Source organism: Hipposideros armiger, unplaced genomic scaffold, assembly GCF_001890085.2.
Source record: "Hipposideros armiger isolate ML-2016 unplaced genomic scaffold, ASM189008v1 scaffold_979, whole genome shotgun sequence".
NCBI classification, from domain to species: Eukaryota; Metazoa; Chordata; class Mammalia; order Chiroptera; family Hipposideridae; genus Hipposideros; species Hipposideros armiger.
This window is the reverse complement of record NW_017732329.1, coordinates 156,136-166,733: the sequence shown is the minus strand read 5'-3', so window position 1 is coordinate 166,733 and position 10,598 is coordinate 156,136.

Below are 10,598 nucleotides of genomic sequence, written 5' to 3'. Positions count from 1 at the left end.
GGGCCAGTGAAGCAACATCCTCTACAACTAGATTGAAGAACAAAACGACAGCAACTTGTCTGTTCCCCTTTCCCCAATTCCCCAGCACTGTTCCCAATTCCCCAATAAAAATCTTTAAAAAAAAAAAATTATAAAAAAAAAATAAAAAAAAAGAAGTACATTCTAACAGAAACACATGATCCCCATTTCAGGCCTGTAGAGAATGAGAAGCGATGGAAGCTTTCAAGTGGCTGGTTACACTCATGCCTGTTGAGGTAGTCATGCGACACATATAATAGTATGTGATTTGCCCACTTCTCAACTCTTCAATTTTCGTCTCAGTGCTTACTATACAATTTCAAGTACTGATCTAACGATTAGCTGTCTACATCTTCTTGACTCGCAAGTACTGATGAGCTGAGTTTAAACTAATAGAACTCAGGGACGTTTTAAACCTGCAGAATCAACTCAGTCACGGCAACAGAGATGGACTTTTTGCTTCTAAACAGAATTTAAATGGGTGACTATTGTACTTGCTGAATGACACAGGCCTTGTTATTTGTAACTAGTTAAAAATTAAACATAAATTAAGCATATTACAATTTCAGCCCTTAGCTTGTCCTTTGCTATGAAACTACAGTTGACCCTTGAACAACATGAGTTTGAACTGTGTGGATCCACTTAAACGTGGGTTTTTTTCAATAAATGCCTGTTCCGATTTGATCTGCTGTTGGAAGCCCACAGATGTGGAGGGCCAACTGTATGCATGGACCTATGCCATTTTAAATGAGGAACTTCAGCATCTGTGGATATTCGTATCCACAGGGGGTCCTGGAACCAATCCCCTGCTGTCACTAAGGGACAACTTGATTTTGGAGAGTCAAAGTTACACATAGATTTTCTGATGTGCAGATATTGGTGACCCTAATCCCCCATTGCTTAAGGGTCAACTATATTATCGACCTTGGAAACTGATAGGCTACAAAGTGAATAAAGCAGTCTCCATATTAATTAAATTATACTACAAGTGCATGTGCTAGTCTTTGAATTTTGAAGATGTCATATATGGGAGACCATTTCAAAATTAAATATAATTTTCTTTAATGCATTATATATAAAATCAAAGTATAATACATTGAGGTTGTAAACATGTCTAAAAAGACAAATTGCTAAAGAAAAGTACATGTATTCTCCCTTGGATCAGTTTCAAACTACTGTTATGAAGTGAGAATCACATTGGCACTGTTTGCTCACAGTTTATCAAAACAAAACTTTGTGAATTTTACCCTTCAAAAACAATTATGTACATACTATATTTTCTATACCCATTCATCTGCTGATGGATATTTATGTTGTTTTCATATCTTGGCTATTGTGAATAATACTGCAATGAGAATGGGAGTGCAGATATCTCTTCAAAATTCCGATTTAAATTCTTTTGGATATATACCTAAAAGTAGAATTGCTGGATCATGTGGTAATTCTATTTTTAATTTTTTGAGGAAACTCCATACTGTTTTCCATAGAGATTACATCATTTTACCATCCCACCAACAAGTTATAGTTTCTCAACATCCTGGTCAATACTTGTTAATTTCTTTGTGTTTTCTTTAATTTGATTGATTGATTGATCTATAGAATGGCTACCCTAACATGTGTGAAGTGATATCTCATTTTCGTTTTGATTTGCATTTCCCTAATGATTAGTGATGTTGAACATTGTTTCATGTGTGTATCTGTTGGCCACATGTAATCTTCTTTATACAAATGTCTATTCAAGTCTTTTGTCCACTTTTAAATCAGGTTATTTGTTTTTTGCTTTGAGTTGTAGTAGTTATTTGTATATTAATTATCAGATAAATGATTTACAAATGTTTTCTCCCATTGTTTAGGTTAAATTTTCACTCTATTGATTGTTTATTTTGATGTTAAGAAGCTTTTTAGTTTGATGTAATCTCACTTGTCTAGTTTTGCTTTTGTCACTTCATTTCTTGTGTTATATCCAAGAACTCACTGCCAAGCCAAATGTCATGAAGATTTTCATCTATATTTCCAGGAGTTTTATAATTCCAGGTCTTACATTTAAATTCTTAATCCATTTCGAGTTTATTTTTGTGTATGGTATAAGATAAGGGTTGGATATGATTGTTTTGCTTGTGGATATCTAATTTTCCCAGCATGATTTTTTGAAGAGATTGTCCTTTGCCAATTGTGTATTCTTGACACTATTGTTGAAAATCAGTTAACTGTATACTTATGGGTTTATTTCTAGGCTCTCTGTTGCCTTTCATTTGTCTATATGTCTGTTTTTATGCCAACCCCATACTATTTTAATTACTATTGTTTTGTAATACATTTTGAAGTAAATATATATATATATATATATATATATATATATATATATATATATATATGAGAGAGAGAGAGAGAGAGAGAGAGAGAGAGAGAGAGAGAGAGAGAGAGAGAGTTTGTTCTTTTGTGGTTCCATTTTAGAATTGTTAAATGCCATTAGGATTTTGATAGAAATTGCTTTGAACCTGCAGATCACTATAATACGGACATTTTAACAATATTGTCTTCACATCCATGAACACACAATGTCCTTGGATTTATTTGTGCCATCTTTAATTTCTTTCATCAATGATTTATAGTTTTCAGTGTACCAGTTTCCACCCTCTTGGTTAAGTTTTTCCTAAGTATTTATTTGTTTTGATACTGTTGTAAATGGATTATTTTTTAATTTCATTTTCAGATAGTCCATTGTTAGTATATAGAAACACAACTGAATCTTATGCATTGATTTTATATCTTGCAAATTTTCTATATTCATTTATTTGTTCTAATATTTTTGTGTGTGTATGTGTAGTCTTAAGGATTTTCTACATATGCAGTCATGCCATCTGAAATATCAATGAGGCATCAATTAGGAATAAAGAGTTCACATGAAATAAAGATAGCTTAGCTATAAAAGCAGGAAGTGATGCGAAATCAAGAAAATCCATGAAACAGAGTTTCAAAGAGTGCTACATCAAATAAAGTACTGACTAAAATGTATCCACTGGCTTTCATAAAAAGCAAATCACTGTTTGCTTGTAAGATAATGATAGAGTTTAACATGTTTAAATACTAGAGAAGAGGAGTCGGAAGAAAGGGGATATTTGAAGATATAGGTAATAGAAACATTTTGCACAAAGGTGGAATGGTTGACCTTGAAATAGAAGAGGGATTTTTCCCCCTTGTAATAGAGAAAAAACAAAAACAAAAACAAGGATGCAATTAGGGTTGTAGGTGTAGATCCTATAATTGATAAAATTGTGTGTGTGTGTGTGGTTTTTTTTTTTTTTTTTTGGCTGGCCGAGTGGCTCAGTTGGTTAAGGACTCGCTCAGGAGTGCGAGTGCTGAGCAACAGGGTTGCGGTTCTGTTCCCGGCCTGAGCTGAGCTGCCAACAGGTGGCAGGATGGCTCAGCTCAAACAAACAAACCAACCAACAAACCCCCCTTAGCTTTCTCAGTACTTCTTCCTGCCCTGCATGGGGTTAATGAAATTTTGTAATTTTGACATCTCGTTATTAAACTACAGACCCATTTATGAGGGTGAAGTGGTCAAAATAGGGAATATTATGTGTACTGCTCTCTTTTTCCTTTGTTTTGTTAAATATAGGAAGAGAGGACCTCTCCCAGAGGGGCCTGTACTTATGTGTGTGAACTTTCAGTGCAGAAACAGAGAGTGTCATAGAAGCAACTGTTCTCAGGCAATAAGACAGTGTGTGTGTGTGTGTGTGTGTGTGTGTGTGTGTGTGTGTGTGTGTGTGTGCGCGCATGTGCGCGCACGCGCGGCAAGGCCCTGAAATCATTAGTTTAGAGATCAGTTCAGGGTAGATACAAATGTTGGTCTCATCTATGGGAGAGTCAGATGATTCTCCAGTTCAATGGCCTTACTTACCTTATTTGTCTCAAGTACTTACACTTTCAGTGTTTTGCTTCCCACAGTGGGTGAGATACAGCAATTGGCCAGCTTTTTGTTTGGCTTATCTGCAGCCGTGGATGGCTGTACCACACTAGTCAATTGGTTCATCCTTCAACATTTTACCTCTGGGATTTATTTGCTCTTGTTAATCTAACAAAGCTCTTCTTTTACAAATTTACTCAACCCATGATTCCTGGATAATTGTGTTTATCCAGCATGGGACCTTTGGAATTTTTAGGGGGTAGTGATTTATTATGATTATTCATTATACAGTGATTTATTATGATAGGTGATTTATTTTAAAAATATCAATATATGGCATGAATAATGCAGGTAGTAAAGAATACTGGGAAGTGAATATGTTCTACAGTAATCTTAACCCAAATATAGTCAGGAATTTGAGGTGTTTATAAACAGTAACTTGATTACCTCCTGTGAAATAGAAAGCAAAATCATGCACCGAGTAACCTGGAAGTAGGGTATTTGGAGGTTTCAAGATGATGGAAAAGCATGAAATGTCATTGGGGAGAAAGCTCTAGCAAGGAAAATAGGATTGCTGTGCAGCCTCAAACGCCAGTTGAGGTTGGAAACCAGTGTGATATAGTGAGCTGATTGCGTGCAGTTGTTCAATGTGCAATGCTGTAGGTGCATTTGTGGTTCTGTCTCTGTGGCTTTGAGTGCCCTTTTCTACTTCATCTATTCATTAAGAAAAACTTGATCCTTAAAGAATCAACTCATATGCTTCATTCTGTGTGAGGCCTTTTCTAATTATCAAGCGAGGCTTGCCACACAGTGGGCATGCAATAAATGTTTGCTTAAAATATTAAAATTATGCTTCCTTTTGGCTGATTCTTTTACAGTGATTTTCTTATATTCTTTGTGCTTCAATTTCCCCGCCTCTCAAGCACAGATAATAACGATGCCTATTTCTTAGGGTTGTTCTGTGGATTAAATGAGCTCACACATATAAAGAACCTAGAGCTGTGTGCCTTGCACAGTTTAAGTGCTCAATTAAAATTAGTCATAATTACTATTATTACCAGTGCTATTGTTATAATTATTATATTTAATTGTATTTCTACCACTTATTTACATGAATTGATCTACTAGACTGCACATTACTTATCAAAGTTGTCTTTATATTTTTCAAGACTTAATATGGTTTTGACACAGAACTGTCACGCTTCTTAAGTGCTTGCTGAACAAATGAAATGACAATGGATAAGCTAATAGATAAATTTTTGGGGTAAAGCTAATATTAACAGATGAAGAATATTCTGAGATACAATGGGGGATAAGAGGAAAAACAAGAAACATACACACATGCTTTGGAATCAGATTGTGTTTGTAGCTGGCTACTCTTGAGCAAGTTGCTAAATGTCCTCGAAGTTCAAGGTTCATTTGCAAAATCAATATAATGGTCCCGGTGATAATTGTACATATTTTTCACTAAAGAGGTAGATGTTTGGTTATTCCTCTCTCTACTACCACCAGTTTTATCACAGAGATCACTAATGTCATTCTTGGTCACTTTTTACCTTTCAATTATTAGACTTAAAATAATAAGACAAAACACCTCAGGAACAGTGATTTTTCTCTTTCCTAAAATTTAACTTTCATTTTAATTAGATTCTCCATCCAGTGATGTAATTATTTTGAGAGTTAGAAACTGGAGTGAAGGGTGCTGCTTAAGAATTGCAGGTGGTCCTACATTAGTGATATTCTGGACAGGAGCAGCGATTCTGTACAAAAAGACAGGGCTCAATTTTGATATAAAAATGTGATATATATAAAACTTATTTTGGGGACAAAACAACTAAAAATATAGGAAGTCAAACAGTCTTCTGAAGAGATGAGTAACACGATCATATCAGGAAATAGCATAAGGGTTGAAAATAGTTCTGTCTTCTAGTTGGATGCTATATTTTCAAGATCACCCTTTCTAAAAGGCCACTGACCAATACGAGGCCCAGGTAAAAATAATTTAGTGCCATCTGAGAACTTAGTCATACTTAAGAAATATGAATTTTTATATTTAATTATTTTAACATATTTTCAAGGACCAGAAGAAGGTGAACCATCTTCTGGATTCATGACATTGGTGGCAGAGAGTGGGGACTGGGTATAGGGAGTCCTTTTACCCATCCTGGATCAAATTGTTAGATCAGAGTGTATATTGATTTATTAATATAGATGATTGGTTATGACAAAGAAAAAAAGATAAAAAATAAGTAGATCCATTCATACTTCTTAGCCTCATGGCATACTGTATTACTCTCATTTTTCTCCTTCTCCCTTACTCATCCGTCTTGTGTTCTACGATTCTAACCATAAATATCTTACTAATATGGTCCAGCCTCATTTTTAAATTAAATTTTAGGGAAACAAATGGTTTCATTTTCCCTAGTCTTTTTCCTAAATTATTTTCCAAAATATATGAAAAATAACCCAAATCAATCACATCACTGCTGTTCAATTGCTCCTTTGGGCTCCCAGATTTACTTAATAGTCCTTAATAAAAAGCCATTACAGCTATACTTGTAGCCTTTAAATGTATCATTCAGCTTCTTGCTGATGTTCCTTTGTATGTACTGTGAGCCTTTCTGGGAACTTCCTTTGACCTTCCTTTGGCCTTCATCAGTTGTCTTCCTTCAAAACCCAGCTCAGACATTTCCTCTCCTGTAAAACTCTTCCTGTTTCACCTAGATGCAGTTACTCACTCTTGCTCTGGTACCACCATGCACAATATTCTGTTAGGATAATCTCATACTCTCTTACCATCATATATTTATATAACTACCTTCACCAGTAGACCCTGAGCTACTTAAGGGCACAGGACATTTAATTATCTCTCTTTAATCTCTAAAAGACTTGACACAGGGTAGAAGATAAATAAAATTGTGTTGAACTTAATTTGCAAATTATGTAATATAGATAAACAACTTCATAGATGAAATAATATAAATGTGAGCGTAAACAATGCAGCCTATTTCTTTTCCTTGTTCTGCTATTAAAATTTACTGGATGGGAAGAAGTCAAACATTCTCTGTGGATTTGTGGTTTCCCAAAATTGACAGAAACAGTTAAGTAGATAATACCCAAGTCTCTTTTCAGTAAAAATACCTTATAATTTTAAGCTGGTATTGAGAAAACTGAAATAAACAGAATAAACTATTTTTTATATCTCTTTAAATAGCAGCATGACTGTATTTTTCAAATCATGTACATCATTTCATGCAAATTTCAGATTCCAGAGACTACTCAATTATTTCCTAGGAAGGGCTGTTGAAGGGAATTTGAATTTATATCTTTAGATAAAAGGCAATTTTTTTTGAAAATCATTGTGGTTCTAGGGCTGAAATATGTAAAAGGAATAGGTTTGTCTGGCACAGCTAAATTTTATTTCATGTTGGCAAATGCTTATAATACTTCTACACTAGTTTTTGTTTTGTTTTTTTTTTTTCCTCATATAACCTGTTCAGTGTCTTGGAGGCAAATACTATGTAATCTTATTTGTTTGCAAACTTTCCTTTTTGTAATATGAATAATACATTAGCAAAGTTTCAGGACAAGATCACACATGCCGTTTTATTTTGAGTTGAAATAAACGCAAAGCTATTCAATATGATAGGACTAGCTAATATTTGGCAATATTTCCAGGAGACTAATTTTTTTCCTTAAGTTTTATGTCATAATGATATAAGTATTTCAATGAAGACCAGACATGATTTCAAATCTCTGTGGCGTCAGTATTAAGGGGGAAAACCTAGACTCAATAAATATTTAAATATTTCTGGGAAACATTTAACTAGGTTTTAAAGTAACTATACTAGTATGTCAGGAACTAATAAGTGGGAAATAAAGAGTAATGGATTTTTAATTTTATATGAGGCAGAAAATGTAGAGATTTATTTGCTTTCCTTTCTTTATCTTAGCTACAGAATAGTTTGAAAATGATGAGATCATCCTTACTTTGATAAGGGTGTTTACATTAAAAAAGGTTGCACATTCAGAAACATGACAATATACAAGAAGCTCGGTGTGAAACACAGTGCGAATACATACATGGTCAGGGAGAAAATTGGGCAGCCTTGAGAATGAAAGCAGGAGGGACATCAGTGAGTAGAAGCTAGATATGAAATTGTTAGAATTCCCAAACATAACCCACCTATGACTGCAGGACCCTTTACCTTAGTAGGGAACAATATATTTGCTTTTAGATTTAATATGAAATTTAAAAGATGGGTTTGTAAAAAATATTTTTGAGTATTTTTTTAATGAAGAAAGTAATTGCCTTATTAGATGAATGACATAATGAAAGAGACCTGGAAAATAAATATTATTCCAAAAACTAATTGGGGTTAAGTTTAAGAAAATAAGGAAATAATGAGAAATTTATTAATAAATAGGTAAGAGTTCTTTCTGTTTTGAACTTTCAAATTTTCCAATCATATCATTGATTAGAAATAACCCCTAGGTAGTTAAGGAATTAATTATGAACCTCACTGACTTACTATTTTAAATATTATTTATCATTAGTATAGCATCAGAATTTACAAGTACATATTCCATTGTTCTTTTTTAAACACAAAACACAGGAAAATCTGTGCAAATAATTTTTTAAGTATAATTGATCTCTATATATTCATGTCTATAGTATTAATTATTTTTTTATTAATTTCAGGTGTACAAAACAATGTAATAGACATTTATGCCCCTCAAAAAGTGATAACCCCTCAATCTACTACCCCTCTGACATCATATATAGATAGCTGTTACAATTCCATTGACTCTATTTCTTGTGCTGTACTCCACATCCAATGACTATATATATATTAAATTATAGTTGACATTCAGTATTATTCAGCTTCAGCTTCAGGTATACAGTGCAGTGATCAGGCATCTACACAGACCATGAAGTGGTCTCCCCAATAAGACAAGTGTCTTCTTTTGTTCTGTATCGTTTATTAGGAAAATGAAATTCAAAAGTCCCTGTATAATTTATTGATTATTCAACCATCTACCTGCTCTCATCATATGTAAAATTTTGAGCTTATTTTATCACTCCCTAAATTTTCTATTGAGAGAACTGTATGAACTGAATCTCTACAGCTGAACATTGCATATTCACACATCAGCACAGACAATTCCATTTTGGGGATGAGATTGTACATGCCTAAGCTTCTGGAGAAATATGATGGTGAAAGCAGTATCTTAGAAGATAGAATTTTACCCAAAATTTTCAGTAAGTATTCTAAGCTAGATATCACTTTTTAAAAAAGTTATGCAATCTATTGTAAAAGACCCACCTGCTCAAAAAGAAAGAGCAAACTTTATTATTGTTGTAATTATTCAGAGGGAATGTTATGTGAACTGGAATACCACACACAATTCAATAAAAAATTCTTTTGGTAGGTTCCATAACTGGTGATGAATAAAGTTCCATTTCATTCCATTATAGTTCAAAAGCCTCCCCAGTCTGTAATTCTGATTTCTTGCTATGGGAGTTAATTGTGTAATTAGAATAACAAGATGGTGTATTATTTTAATCACCTGTATTGGTTTTTTATTTTGATGATACAGAAAAATTTGTATGTGTATGTTTCATACATGGTGGAAGGAATGAGTTGAGTGAGACATAAATCTTTAGAATTAAACCCTAGAAACAAAGTGTGTGTTCTGGTCAAAGTTTTAAGTGACAAGCTTTTGATTAGTGTTTCTTATCCTGAGGCAATTTCTTGATCAATTAATTAACAATCAGTTAGACTTGCAGACATTGCTTAGTTGGCATGGCCCCATTTCAAAATGTAATAAACAAAAAAGAATTTTGGGCAGATTCCCAAATGTATGAAAACACTGGTTTAAGCATACTGGACATATACCAATACTGTATTTTTGTTAGGATATTGGACCTACATGGGAAAAACAATGTACTGGGTGGGACCTTTGCAGTCATTCCAATATATGTGACTCATTAGTTATTTGCAGTTTGAAACTCCTCTCAGTATTTGTTTGACGTGGTTTATAAAACTAAACACAGGATTCTAGTTAAAAGCAACAGAACAAAAAACATTATGAGGCACTTACAATCCTTGCTGCAGCTGACCACTCAATTTTAAGTCAGAATTTTCTGGAAACCAAAACAAAATGGAACATACATTGGGATATGTAGTCCTTTCACTTCCTGGGTGCACTGAAATTTTGACTCATCCTTTTAATAGCTGCAGGCAAATTATTTACTTTTTCTGCCCCTTTCTTGCCCTCAAGCATAAAAAAAATAATAAAAGTACTTACCTCATGGGGCTGTTGTGAGAATCACAGGTATTGTTACATGTAAGCCACTTAACAGAATGCTAGGACCGGCCGAGTGGCTCAGTTGGTTAAGAGCTCACTCAAGAGGGTGAGCTCCGAGCAACAGCGTCTCCGGTTTGATTCACGGCCCAAGCTGAGCTGCTGCTGAGCTGCCAACAGGTGGCAGGATGGCTCAGCTAAAAAAAAGAAAAAAAGAAAAAAAAAGAGAATGCTTTACACACAGCAAATGATCCATATAAGCTCAATGAATATTAGTAATGAGTAATAATAGTAATAATAATCGTATTCTCTGATAAATGAAAGTACAATAATTTATATGGGGAGTTTCTTCCTCCCTTCA